We start from the raw sequence: 15973 nt of genomic DNA, 5'->3' as shown, positions 1-15973 counted from the left end.
GTTCCTCTGTCTGCTGGCAGAATATGTGACAGCATCTCTTTCCTCACAGCTCATCAACAGGAGGTCATCAGACTTGTAAACTGTTGACAGACAAGAAAGGGAATCAAGGAGATTCTTGACATTTTCCTCCTTTCATTGTCCATTTTAGATTTTTTAAACCTCGAGTTATAATGAACATTAAGTACACAAATCTAAACTCTACAGTTATATGACATTTTACATTTTACTCATGCACCCTCCACTCAGGTAAAATACAGGTATTTTCCACTTCTCTAGAAGGTTCTTTTACTCTGTCCCAGTCATTGCACCCCACCGATAGCAACCACTATTCAGATTGTTATTGTCACATTAATTTCCCCTTATTTTGAATTTTATGTCATTGGAATCATAGAATATATTCTCTTCTGTGTAAGATTTCTTTTCCTCATCTTATGTTTTTGAGATACATCCTTATTATTTTTTTAAAAGTTTATTTATTTTGAGAGAGAGAGAGAGAGAGAGAGAGCAGGGGAGGTGCAGAGAAAGGGGGAGAGGGAGAGGATCCCAAGCAGGCTCCGCACTGCCAGTGTGGAGCCCGATGCGGGGCTTGATGCAGGGTTTGAACTCATGAACCATGAGATCATGACCTGAGCCGATGTTTGATGCTTAACTGACCGAGCCACCCAGGTGCCCCTAGATACATCCATATTCTTATAGGTATCAGTAGTTTATTTATTTTCCTTGTTGTGTGGTATTTCATTGTATGAATATACCACAGCTTATTTATTCTATGTTGGTGGATATTTTTATTGTTTACAGTTTGGAATATTTAGAATATAGCTGCCACCAACATTTTTGTGTATGTCTTTTGGTGCACAGTAGTGTTTATGTTGATGAGTATAAACTCTCTATCTTTATCTCTGTCTATCTCTCTCTCTTTATATATAATCTATATCTGTATCTACATATATCTATATATTTATCTATGTGTAATGTTATCTATATCTATATCTATATCTATATCTATATCTATATCTATATCTATATCTATATCTATATCATCTATCTATCTGTATTTATATCTAAAGATTTGGCCGGATAGAGGTACTGCAAATTTTACATAACTGTTGTCAAGAACCCTGAGGTCTGAGGTTTTATCCTTGTTGGAAGCCAACACATTGGCCTGCCAAGTTTCATCCACAGAACTACTGGATCAGCAATGAAGGCAATTTATTAGAGTGAGCATGTCTGATGAAGGGCTGTTACCCAAAGTATAGAAAGGACTCTTAAAACTCAACAATGAGAAAACAAACAATCTGATTGAAAAACCCACCAGAGACCTTAGCAAACACCTCACCAAAGAAGATACACAAATGGCGAATAAACATATGAAAAGATGCTTCACAACAATTGTCGTCAGGGAAATGAAAATTACAACAACAATGAGCTATCACAACACACCAATCAGAATGCACCAAATCCAGAGCAGTGGCAACATGACATTCTGCTGAGGTTGTGGAGAAGCAGGAACTCTCATTTATTGCCAATGGGAATGCAAAATGGAAGACAGTCTGATGATTATTATAAAACTAAGCCTACTCTTGCCACACCATCCAGCAATGGCACCCCTTGGTATTTCTCCAAAGGAGTTGAAGAGAGTTATGTCCAGATAAAAGCCTGCATATGGATGTTTACAGCAGCTTTATTTATAATTGCCAAAACTTGGAAGCAGCTGAGATATCCTTCAGTAGGTGACTGGACAAATAAACTGTACCTACAGATATTGGAATATTATTTAGCACTAAAAAGAAATGAACTATCAACCCAGGAAAAGTCATGGAGGAAACTTAAGTGCATGTCACTTAGTGAAGGAAGCCAACCTGAGATGGCTGCGTACGGTATGGTCCAACTGTGGGACATTATGGGAAAAGCCAAACTATGGAGACAATAAAAAAATGAAGGTTGCTAGGATGAATAGGTGGAGCATGGGGGGATTTCTAGTGACGTGAAACTGCTCTGTCTTGACACCATCATGATGGGCACACGTCATTGTACGTTTGTCCAGACCTGTAGAATGTACACCATCAAGAGTGAACCCTAAGGTAGACTATAGACCATAAGCTTTGGGTGATTGTGATGTATCAGCGCAAGTTCATCAGCTGCAAGAAGTGTGACCCTCCAGTGGGGGCTGTTGATCATGTGGGAGCGGAGGGTGTATGGGAAAATCTCTGTACCTTTGATGGATCTTAGTGTTTTCTATTATGTCATCTCTGGTCCTGGGTTGCAAATGCTACAGGTGAGGAGCACATGTACTATCCTCCATAGTGCATTGCCCCTCACGGTTAATGATGGCAAAATTGGAACACATTTTGGATGAGGCATCAGCCTTGCCTAAATATAGTTTTAACAATTAAGGAAGTGATTTGATTGTCTGTAAGTTTTTCAATGTAAAATCTTTAGAAAGTTCTGTTAAATATAATGGTCTATCAAAAAATTGTGATATTTAAGAAATGGATTGTTAAAATTTTCTCATGTCTGAAATCAAATGTTCTATAAAGTTCTATAAACATGATCAGACTGAGAAAGAGCCAGAATGATTGGTGCCCTGGCAAAAGATATGGGTGTATTTATTTTGAGAAATTCCTCTGTTTTTGGCCTAGGGTCATTTCTTCTAAGTAAGGTCCAGCACCAGGAGCCCACCTAAAACACTCAGAGGGGACATGGAGGGAAAATGATTTCTGTGAAATAGATTGGAAATAATCAAGAGGTGGGGGTGTTTTTTTTTTTTTTGAACTTAAATGGCTTGACCTTAAACATCATCAAAAGAAATTATGGAGTTTTAACTACTTTTAATTTTATCCTTATACACTTCACTACTGATCTTCAGCTTTCTCCGTGTTAGGAGTAGAAATAATCTGTAATTCTTTATTCCCTGTAATAAGAACCGTAACACTTTCCTGACACTTTAAGCCATCTGAGGTCTAAGGTGAGGTAAGTTTACTCGCCATCCCTTGCTTACTGTGAATAAATAATGAACAATAAAAACCATCCAGTGTTACAACAGGAAATGCTGGCCCATATTTGTCTTATTTGTACTTGTAATGAGAATTGCTGTCCTCATTTTCACTAGACATATGCCAATTTACCAGTCAGAGTGCAAGTTTAATGGCATTTTTGTGGCCCATTTTGTATGAAGTTTGTTTAAATCTTTAGATTTATTATCTCTCTACGAAGGTTTATTAGGATTTTTTTTTTGTACTGTCTTTGCACAGACTTTCCCACAAATTTTATTACAAATTAGATCCTTCCAGTTAGGAGATAGTTTTGATTACTACTTGGGGTGTTTACTGGCACAGGAGAAGTGAAATGAATAGCAAAAGGAAACTTCATTTTATTTAAAATTTAAATAGGCATCAAGAGTCTTTGTTGAAGAAAGTCAGTTCATATGGCAAAGGGACCAAAATAGGCACAAAAAACACACTTTTTCTCTTAAATAGTTTATGTCTGCAGTAACTCACAGTTACTCGCAGTAACTGCTAGGCGGATTGTTTTCTGTGCTCCTTCTATGTCCAAATTACTTTCTTTGCAAAACGTGAAATGCTAAAAAAAAATACATAATGTAATCTTTTGGAAAAATTTACATTCCTAAAATTTACAAATATCAAAAACTTACTCTTTTTGCTACTATTCTGATGTTCATAATGCATTTGAGAAATAATGACAAGAAATGTGAGCTTTAACATTAACACACAAATTATAGTATTTATAAAATATTTTTTGTAGAATGTTTTCTTTTTACCATCTGCCATTCTGAACCTATATTCACAAATAAAGTAGAGTTTACATAATCTTCTGAGAATAATCTACTGTTTCATATATTACAAAACCATAGGAATTCCAAATCTAAATATTATTTAGTTGTTATATAATTTGAAATTTAAAAACACACCTTTATCTTAAAGCCTAGAAAATATAGAAGTGAATGTATGAATGACATAAAATGTTATTCTCTAGAGATCACTTATCAGACAGAATTTGGCATAGTTAAACCAGTCTTTAAATATCATATACCTGGGGCACTTGGGTGGCTCAGTCATTTGAGCATCTGACTTTGGCTCAGGTCACGATCTCATGGTTTGTGAGTCTGAGCCCACATTGGGCTCTCTGCTGTCAGCCTGTCAACGCAGAGTCCATTTCGGATCCTCTGCCCCCTCGCTGTGTCCCCCTGCCCCCATTGCTGACACTCTCCCAAAAATCAATAAATGTTAAAAAAAAGTAAATATCATATATTTGTATTAATCTTTTAAAGTAGAAATGCTGGGTGCTACTATCCTCATCATCCTTCTGAAACTACTAGGCATGTCTTGAGCACCTGCTGTAAGGCCTGTCTTAGATGCGAGGACTAAGAAAGGCACAAGGTAATAATAGTAATCTAACATTTCCTTTTTAAAATTTTTTATTTATTTTTGAGAGAGAGAGAGAGAGAGAGAGAGACAGAGCACAAGCAGGGGAGGGGCAGAGAGAAGGAGACACAGAAACCGAAGCAGGCTCCAGGCGCTGAGCTATCAGCACAGAGCCCGAAGCGGAACTCGAACTCACGAACTGTGACATCATGATCTGAGCCGAAGTCGGACGCTTAACCGACTGAGCCACCCAGGCACCCCATTAATCTAACATTTCTAAGCACCATGGCTGGCGTTAGAGGGAAGGCAGGAGGTAGTCGCCTCAGGTACAAAGCTTGAGGGGGTGCCCAAATTTCAGCAACCAAGGTAAAGAATATTCACTTGCCTCACCCTAGTTCCCACCCCGTTCAGCACTTACTACGTGCAGGGTCCTGTGCTAAGAACTTTATTTGCATTTTTCCTATAACTTCTTAGGAAGGTCCCGACCTGATTTTAATGGTGGAGTCACTTATGGCCAAGTTGACACAGTAATTGGTAAAAGTAAAATTGGGACCCAGGTTTTATATTGTGAATGGACTTTTTTTTTTTTCTTTTAGAAGTTGAATGTCTATGTAGCACAGGCAGGGATGGAGGTCAACAAAGGTGAACAAAGACAAGTCTGGATGGATGGATAAATGGATAGCACAAGGGAATATTATTCAGCCTTTAAAAAGGAAATCCTGCCATGTGTGACAACATGGATGAGCCTGAAGGACATTGTGCTGATTGACATAAGCCAGGCATAGAAAGACGAATACCGCATAAGGTCACTTATATGCGGAATCGGAAAATGTCAAACGCACAGAAGCAGAGGGTGGAATGGTGGAATGCCGGACACTGGGGGTGGGGGTGGGGATGGGGATGATGTGGAGACGTCAGTCAAAGGGTACAAGGTTTCAGTTTTGCAGGATGAGTAAGTTCTGGAGATAAACTATACTGCATGATGACGACAGTTGATAACACTTGAAATCTGCTGAGGGTAATGTTTTCACCACACACACACACACACACACACACACACACACACACACAAAACACAAAAGCGAAAAGGAAGGAGAATGGGAACTGCGAGGCAATGGGTTTGTTCATTAGCTCGCGAGTGCAGTAATCATTTCACCGTGTAGGTATTTCAAAACATCAAGTTGTATACCTTAAATATATATAATTCCTACTGGTGATTTACACTAAATAAAACTGAACACAAGTACTTTTGCTTAACTTCTCTAAGAAGACTTGGCACTCACTTTAAGGCTGTAGTCTCATATATTTTCATGTTAATCATGTACATCTGACCACTCTGACTCGGGGACCTTTGACAAATTTTCTCTTGGTGTTTTCTGTTCTGTTAAAAAAAATCACCCCCTTCTCTTTTCCATATGTCTCTAATAAAATTTCTGCATTCTTAAACCTTTGAATGCATTTAAATGCTCTGTCTTCTATTTCCGTGTTCGAGCCACAGCCTTAAAATAAAGGTGTGAAGAGATTTGAAAACAGGGTTCTAGCTGATTACTTCTTTCCATCAATCTTGAGGATGCTTGTCAAAGTGAAGCTTTGAAAGAAAGGTTGTTTTTCAGAAGAAAAGCTGAATACTTAAATGAACAAGGAGCAAAAGAACTTTTGTATTTTACTTCTGTGCAATTGCTACATTTGAACATTATTATTGACTGTTTTATTTTTTCCTTTGAGGGAACATTGTGAAGAATTGAGTGATTAAAGAAAACCTTTTCAGTTTGTGCTGTTTGCTCCCAATAATGTGAATCAAAATTACACTCTGTAATCACAAGGCTTAAAGGAATGGATTCTGCCTTGGCAATTTTTTAGACTTCTTCCTTGTTTTTTTTTTTTTTTTTTCCTAAGGAAAAACCCACCTAAGGACTCTGAAATAATAAGACAAAAGACAGAGGAAAACAATAGAGATAATGTGTGGCTCCTCCTTCACCCTCCTGCTGGCAGGTGTTATCATCCCTACTTTGTTGATGAAAAAATTAGTCTCAAAGGCACAAATGAGCCTCATACATCAGTTTTCCTTTAAGTGATTTCTCTTTCTTCTCAAGTATAACAAAATCATAGAGAAAAATACTTGAAATTACCCCTATCCTCCAAATGCTAGATTTATTCAACAAACATTTGTTGAAATCCTCTGTTCTGAGTGGAGACAACTTGTATACCACCTCAGAGGGATCGTGGTGCAAGAGGGCGAGGCGGCGCCCCAGGGGGCATCAGGCCAGCTTACCGTGTGCCCGGCAGCCCTGCCCATCGTATGGCTGAGCGTCACAAATGATCAGGATCGATGATCCTCTCTGCTACTGTGTTCAGTGCATTCAGACACTTCCAAATATGGCTAAGCAAGGGTCTCTTTCCTACACACTGCACTCATGAACTATAACTGTATACGGCACTATCAAATTTGGGCAGTGTGATGAAAGGCATGATTTGGCCCCATTTCTTGATGAGCCTTCATAGGCAATTTTGAAAACCTAATTGCATCTCAATACTCTCAACTGTAAAACTGAATGCTGATCATGATGATGCCTGACTTCTCCATGGGTTCTGGTTATGGAAAGGATGAAAGAAAATAAATGTTTACGAAAGCGTGATCCGAATCTGGGTTCCCCTCTTGGTGGGCGTCAAGCCAAAAGACACAACCAAAGATCAGAAAAGGAAGAATTTGACTTGGAACAAGTAAGGAGAACACCAGGGATATTTCCCAAAGCGGTGTCTCCCAGAACGACAAAATTGGGGTGCGTGCATATTCACGAAGGGGCTTCAAAGGAGAGTTCGTTATAGAATTGGGGCAAAATTCATCCTACTTGACAGAGTAGGTCAAGGATGACTGAAATCAGGAGGGCCAGCAAGGGGCAGCGTCATTAATTCTCTGGCTTCAGTTAGGCCGGCGTTTGAGTGCTCAAAGGGGTTTAAATCCTGCAAAAATGACTCAAGAATGTGTGTTGGGTCAACTTTTAGTTCTTAAACAGTACTGGGAGTTTTACCACTGATTTATTGTCTCTGATATGGTTAGGTTATTTCCTGGCCTGGTAGAGACTGTTAGTTTTGGCATTCCTTTGGTCCCTTAAAATTCTTAACTCCTGAGGTTTTGGTCTTCCTTTGTAATTCCAACACCTCCTAGGAAGTTCTGCAGGAAGTGCTTTTGGCAAATAGAGGCAGTTGCTATAGATTGTGAAAATAGCTGTGGGCCTAAAACAACTTCTGTTAAGTCAACAAAGCTGTATCTCATCTTTTTTTTTTTTTTTTTAGGGAACCCCTAACTCTTTCTGCTTACAGAAATACTTGTCAAGTCTACATTTTTAATGTTTCCATTATCATTGTTTTTAGTTTATTATAGAATCCTGTTCTAAAATTAACCTCATTAAAAACATTCACTAAAGGGGTGGAAAGATTAAAGATCCACATTTTTTTTCCCAGTTGGTGTTGCTTCTAATAGAAATGATTAGCATTTGTCATTTTATAAATTTAAAGACCACTTTGGGTACCTATATTATTCTATTTCAATCTTACCAAAAGCCTGAAACAGATAAGTACTAAACTACTAAATTTTTAGCCCTTTTTCATGTGATGGAAAAATGGGCTCCCAAAGTGCAGTGTGCGTGACATCAGTTTACCAATAACGAGTGAATGTCCCATATCCCGGTTTTAAACATGAAAATGCCAAGGGTAGGGGCGCCTGAGTGGCTCAGTCGGGTAAGCGTTCAACTTCAGCTCAGGTCATGATCTCGTGGTTTGTGAGTTCAAGCCCTGCATCAGGCTATGTGCTGACAGCTCAGTGCCTGGAGCCTGCTTTGGGTTCTGTGTCTCCTTCTCTCTCTGCCCCTCCCCTCCTCGCATTCTCTATCTCTTAAAAATAAATAGTAAACATTAAAAGAAAAAAGAAAATGCAAGGCTATCTTTAGGGCACAGTATTCCTCGGCTAGTCTCTGCCTGTGATCTGTGATTCAGGAGGCTCAATGGAATAGCACCTTCAGTTATGTTCTGCTCCCAGGGGGGTCCCAACCGCTTTGAGGATGAACCGGATCTGGTTTTCAGGTAATAGTGGTGGGGTTTGAGCACATTTATAGGGTATATTCCTAAGGAATTTGCATGTATGCTTAAATGAGGAAAAATATTGACTTTTATTTACTAATAAGATTAAGTACCTAAAGTGTCATATTTTTGAAGTGCAAGCAATTCTGTCATTAATCCTTTAAAAAGACACCTCTATCTGTTGAGTAAATTAAAATACCAAGGTTTATGATGTGGATTTTCAATATAGCCTCCACTAGTGCAACCTTAATGTCATTATTGTGATACTATATATATATGTGTATATATATATATATATATATATATATACACATACATACACACACATTTATATACACGCATATATATGTACACATATATATACGTGTATATATACGTATATATATATGTGTGTATATATACATATATATGTACATATACATACATATACATATATATACACACATCTATATGTATATACATATATACACACACATATATGTATATATACATACATACATATACATATGTATATATATACATACATATATATATATCATATACACTGTTTTTATAGCACCAGGAGTATAAATTTAGGCATTAATAATTTGCCATTTTTAATTTTTTTCTTATTACATTTTTTAAAAAATTCAGCCCAATTTAATTAACATAGGGCATAATAATAATTTCAGGAATAGAATTTAGTGATTCATCACTTACATATAACATCCAGTGCTCATCCCAAGTGTCGTCCTTAATGCCCATCACCCCTTTAGCCCTTCCCCCACCTACCACCCCACCAGCAACCCTCAGTTTGTTCTCTGTATTTAAGAGTCTCTTATGGCTTGTCTCCCTCCCTGTTTTTATATTATTTTTGCTTCCCTTCCCTTATGTTCATCTGTTTTGTATCTTAAATGCCACATATCAGTGAAATCATATGATATTTGTCTTTCTCTGAATGAATTATTTCACTTAGCATAATACACTCTAGTTTCATCCACGTTATTGCAAATTGAATTTGCCATGTCTTAAATGGCTGTTTTCAAGTCATTGTCATTATATAGTACATCCATGATCAAGATGAAAATAAGGAGCTGTTCACTCTGAAAGTTTATATACAGTCCTATGAATTTTCTGTTGTTTCTGGTGGAACTTTCTATTCATCATCAGGGTGAAAAAGGCATCTTCATTTCAATACGAGAATGAATCTGTGTGGTGTTACATCTGTAACAAATGTGTTTTATTGAAGTCATGAGGTGGTACCAAGTAGTAGTGAAAGGAAGGTAGAACCATGCTGTACTTGCAGCCTAGGGTCCAAGGACAGTCCATCCCCAAGATGGGCCATTTTGGTATGAAGATTATTTTGAGTTAAAGGCAATCAAAATTCAGCACATTCAGGAAAAGTTCTTTACCTACCCCTCAACTGCCAGTAGGACCTGGAATAGAGTTATTAACAGAGATTCCTCTTGACCTAAGAGACTTATCTGCATAACAAGGCAACCTTAGTTTTCCAAACATCTCTCACTTTCCTCCTAGTGGTCTTCCTCCCCTTTGTATCCCCTAACCCTCTCCTGAGCTCAGGATGTCATACAAGCCTTATGTTGCCTTTGGAATTTCTTGTCTGTGTGGATTCCCAGTAGGGAGAACATTAAATTTGATTTTCTCCTGCTAATCTGTGTCATGTCAATTTGATTCTTAGTCTAGCTGGAAGGATGTTAAAAGGCAGAGGAAATTTTTTCCCCCAACAACAGCATGACAAAGATACAGAGTGAGGCACTCCACCAAGCCAAGTCACACACTCATATTTGTAGAGGAGGAAAAATAAGTTTTTCTCTACTTTTCTAGTTTTCTTGGCTGAGACCCTCCCTCCCCTGTAATAAAAGATAGATTAAAAAGAGAAAAACAGGCAGAAGTTTAATAACATGCATGCCTCCTATATACATGGGAGAGCCCCAGGAAAACTGAGTAACTTCCCCAATGCTCCAAGCCACAAATTTAAATACTACCTCCAGCTGAAGACAAAGGAAAGATGTGGAGGGATGCAGGGAGGTGGTGGGGGGGGGCAGCCAGTGATGGAAGAAAAACACAGTAAAGGAGAGTAAGGTGTTATGCAGATTCAAGTCCTTGCCTTCCCACTGATAAAAGTTTCTAGAGATTTAGTCATCCTCCTCTTCTTGGTACAAAAAGGAGACCCCCTTACAAATAGAGATTTCCCTTACAAATGTAAGTTTTCCTCAGAAACAGGCAACTTCTATTGTGTCTGTAGCCTTTCAAAAATAATCAGCCTAAAATAATCAATATGCCAGAGATATATTTTAGGGAAGTTTGTTTTTCTTCCTTTCAAAGGTTTGTACATTTCTACAGACATGAATCTTTTAAGTTTGAGAAAAGCCTTATATACTACTTACAAACTATACACTTACACTAATATTTATAAAAGTATACATACAAATGGGGTACCTGGGTGGTTCAGTCGGTTGAGAGACCGACTTCGGCTCATGTCATGATCTCATGGTTTGTGAGTTCCAGCCCCGTGTTGGGCTCTGTGCTGACAGCTCAGAGCCTGGAGCCTGCTTTGGATTCTGTGTTTCCCTCTCTCTCTGCCCCTCCTCTGCTCATGCTCTGTCTCTCTCTGTCTCAAAAATAAATCAAAACATTAAAAAATTTAAAAAAAGTATACACACAAACACATATATACATATATATAATATATACACTTTTATTAGTGTGTGTAATATTGTGACTTATAAGATATATATTTGGACATTCAGATGACCAAAATAAGCCAAAAGACCAAGAGCAATGGGAACATCTTTTGACACAGTATTTGGTCTCTTGTCCTCAGTTCCAGAAATTTCTCCAGAATCATAAAGGTGAATGGGTGTCTTGTTATTTATAACAAGCTCCTCTCCTCCACAACTGGGTTTATGTTAATGAGGTGAGTTCTGGAAAGCACCTAAGGATGGGGGCTGGTTACCAAGGGAACCAACCATGAATGGAGGGTTGGAAATTTCAATTCTACTCCTTGATCTCCAAGGAGGGGAGAGGGACTGCAAGTTGAATTGATCACCAAAGGCCAATTATTTAATCAATCATGCCCATTTAATGAAGTCTCCAAGAATGTGGTTTGGAGAGATCCTGGCTTGGTGAGCACATGAAGGTGCTGGAAGAGAGGTGCACCCGAAGAGGGCATGAAAGCTCCCATGTCCTCCATCTGGCTGTCACTGAGTTGTATCTTTTTATAGTAAACTGGTAATTTAGTAAGTAAAATATTTCTCTGAGTTCCATGAGCCACTCTAGCAAATTAATCAAATCAGAGGAGGGGACCATGGGAACTTCTAATTTTATAGCTAGTTTTATAGTTGGACTTACAACTGGCATCTGAATCGGGTTGGGAGGGCAGTCTTGTAGGTCTGAGACCTTAACCTGTGGGATTGGATGCTATCTTGGGGTAGATAGTGTCAGAATTGAGTTAAATTGTAGGACATCCAGCTGGTGTCACAAAGAATTATCGGTGTGGAGGACCCCCCTCCCTACATTAGAAATTGGTGATCAGACACCTTTTAATAGTATACAGTATAAGTATATATATGTATACCATAAACATATTTGCATATCATTATATGTAATATATAATACTATAATATATACTTATATATATGAATATATAATATACCATATATAATGCATACTCATATATATTATATTCATACATATCTAGTATTTACACTATACATGATACTACTTACAGCATAATTAAATGAAAGGATTTTGAATCAATTAACCAATCTTTAGCCTAAAACTTTATATAACAAGGTCTTCTCATAGCAACTTCATTAAAACCATTTTCCTCCATAGATCTTGAAGACCTAACCCAAAGCACTTCCAAAATTTAATGATACCCAATTATTATTAGATATATCCAATAATATCACTTCTCCTCTCCCTTTATAGTATTTGCCCTTCAGAGTCTTTGGAAAATGTCACAAGAGGATCTTCCCTACTCCATTTCCTGCCTTTTGTTTCATTGATTCTCTCTTCTAAAGTCAGATAAGTACACAACGATATCAGAAAGATTCAGTTTTTTCAGCTTTTACAGCCAATATAATGGTATTTTCTAGCAGATGCTCAAATACTGCTCATGGATTGTTTTCAAGTTTCATAGACATATAATTTCAAACTGAAAGAAAAGAGCTCCCATGCTGAACACTGACAAGAGGCTTCTATAACCCACTGGATGGTGACAGCCTGGAGTCCTGATGTTGTCTTGTGCCAGAGGACAATGGCATAAGTAAGGCACTCCTTTTCACGTTTTGTTGTTCTTGTGCTTGTCATTATTATTGTTATTCTGTAAAATTAAAGTATATTCGAGGAGGGAGATCAAAGTAAAGTAAGAAAGGACTAGAATCCGGGAGGCTGAATGGCACTCTGGAGTGGGTGACCTGGGTTTGTGTCCCAGTTCTGCCACCGATTCACTGTGTGGGTGCACACAACTCATGTGACAGCCTCAGCTTCTGCTATCTGGTCTCTAAGCTGGTGTTAATAATGGTACCAACCACCCAGGGAGTTAGTGAGTATGCATGCTAGAATGTTTATAGCGCCCAGAGCAGTGCCTGGCACATAGGAACATTATATAAATACTAGTTATTGCTATTGCTTTTCTACTATATCTAAGAGAGCTATGATGAATAACTTAAAGAAAAATTAAAGGCATTATAAATAAAAACTCAGTTGTCATTCTAACCACTGCTAAGTGGGACAGCACATCCTGAGCACAGTGTGGAGAGAAGTTTCCTTCTTTCTGTGGTCTTGCAGACAGAGAACCTCATTAAAAACAGGCATGTCACAGCTGATTGTCAACAGCATCCTCCAAGGAAGGACATAATGCTAGCTTGATATTGTCTTGACCCTCTGGTTGAGACCTAATAAGCATCCAGATATGTTTCAATTCAATTCTTAGGCTGTGGATCCTAACCACTGGTCTGGAAAACAAAACCTACCTTATGAAGAACCGGGTATGTGTGCATTTATTGAAGGAAGAAGCAATGAAGGGCAACAGAGATCCCATCTATAAGCTACAAATCCGCTAAGATTACATAAACGAGTTGCTCCTAACAGAGATGTTCAAGGGGATATGCGGGGAATGTGACCTTTCAAGAAATGCAGTTAAGTGAAAGGTTCTTTTGAACCAAGGGAAATATGTACTTTTCACATTATTAGAGAAATAAAATCGTTTCCATCCCTAAAGAAAAGCCCATGACAGAGATTCAAGTGTTTGGAGTCTGTGAGGGAAGGGAGTTCCCTTGCAGGGACTGAGGAGGTCTGCTTAGTGAGCATGGGGATAAAATGTGCTCCATCTGGAAGGACCATGAATGAACCCCACACGGTTATACAGTCATATAATTTATTGCCTACTTAGGGTCATTTTTGAGCATAAAGGACACTAATCATACTTGTTCTGGGACAGGTGTTATAAACTGGGACAGTGCAGGCAAACCAGAGGGGCTCTATATGTTAAAAAAGAAATCTAGGGGCACTTGGGTGGTTTAGTTGGTTAAGTGTCTGACTTCATCTCTGGTCATGATCTCACAGTTTGTTTTTTTTTTTCTTTTCTTTTTTTTTAATTTTTTTTAAACACTTACTCATTTTTGAAAGGCAGAGAGAGACAGAGTGTGAATGGGGGAGGGGCAGAGAGAGAGGGAGACACAGAAACAGAAGCGGGCTCCAGGCTCTGAGCTGTCAGCACAGAGCCCGACGCGGGGCTCGAACTCACGGACCGAGAGATCATGACCTGAGCTGAAGTCGGCCGCTTAACCGACTGAGCCACCCAGGCGCCCCATGATCTCACAGTTTTGAGTTTGAGCCCCACGTCCAGCTCTGTGCTGACAGCTCAGAGCCTGGAGCCTGCTTTGGATTCTGTGTCTCCCTCTCTCTCTGTCCCTCCCCTGCTCACACTCCATCTCTCTCAAAAATAAATAAACACTAAAAAAAAAAATTTAAAGAAAGAAAAAAAAGAAACCCAGTGTGGCTAATACTGGGCAAAATGCCATTAACTCTTAAATACCTGGATTCTGTCCAGATGAGTCCCAGATACCAGAGCCTTCCAGAACCAGGGATGGGCATAGGGATACTCTTTGGTCTACTGTACAACTAACTGAAGGAGAAGCAATTACATAAACAGGATGCAATATTTCTGGTTCCCTCTCTGGTGATTTCTCTTTCTGTAGATGACTCACTTGAGTGTGGGTGTCTGTGAAACAGTATTGAGTAGTAATAAACGAGTATAAAGTTTATATAGCTTACTGGATTCTTGTAAAAACCAGCAGTACAGTTGTAAAGAGCATATAGAGCGAGTTTTTAATTTCTTAATTCCCTTCATTTATTGAACAGCCCTGGGCATTGATCAAGTACTTCCCCAAGTTTATCAGAATTGTTTCCGTGTTCCTCCTTCTCAGAATTGTGGGAAATAGCAGTAAAATTGTTTTGTACTCAGAAGGGAAAGACAAAAATATATAACTCACAGGAGAAGACTTTCACCCAGATCTTCATATATGAACGGAAGAGCGTTGAGGGGGGACAAAGGGCATTAAAAATCTCCGTGAAGCCGAATTCTCATGTAATGCATCATGGTGGCCTCCGACCCAGAATGGGACAGTGTTGAATGCATTCTGCTGGTGTCCATTTTTGCTCGAAGGCACCTCAGGCTCATTATTTTACTTACTATGACATTAAAAGGTACAGTTCTTTCTATGCTCTGAAGGAGTCAAAGCTTTCGTTTCCTTTAGGGTGGAGCTAATTATTTTGGAAGCTTTCCATTCCAATTATTTTTAAAAGGTTGATCCTTTAGTGCTTGCAAGGTGTGGTTTAAGGAATAAAAAGCCAAATGAGAAGTGAGCTCCAGTCCAAGCCAAGAGAAGAGTTTTGCCTTGCTAGCCAAGTGTCTGACATGTCACAAGCACTTGATAAATAATACTATTATTGTTATTATTACCAGAAGTATTTTTTTCCATTGTTTGAACTATCTCAGTAAGTCCTGTGGCTGTCTGTATGTGAATCACTCCAAATTTATTTCTCTGGTCCCGATTTCTCAGGACCTTGTACAGCAAGCTGTTCACCTGACATCTCAGGTACCTCTTTGAGAAAATACCTCATGCTCGATGGACTCACGACAGGAGTTTCACCTCCTAACTGTCCCTTCTCAGGTCTTTATCCCTTTATTTATTGCTTTCCTGAAATGTTTACTGAACATCTACTATGTGGCAAGCACTGATATGGACATTGTTGATGAAGCCGTGGTCTAGATAGACAAAACATTGGCTTTAATGGCGTTTGCTTACTGATGCAGGAAATGATCAAGGAAATGAATAAAGATCTGCTGTAATTCCAAAGAGTGATAATTATTCTGAAGAAAGATAAAACCATATGAAGGTCCTTAGAACAGCATCTATGTGAGCATTTGATATTTAATAAGGAAATCTCTCTTTTTCAAATTCTCCAATAACCCAAAGCAAAAATAACCCAAAGTCTTTATGGTT

This window comes from Prionailurus viverrinus, chromosome D3 (genome assembly GCF_022837055.1).
Source record: "Prionailurus viverrinus isolate Anna chromosome D3, UM_Priviv_1.0, whole genome shotgun sequence".
Taxonomy (NCBI): domain Eukaryota; kingdom Metazoa; phylum Chordata; class Mammalia; order Carnivora; family Felidae; genus Prionailurus; species Prionailurus viverrinus.
The sequence above is the reverse complement of the archived record's forward strand: the minus strand, read 5'-3'. Positions refer to the sequence as shown.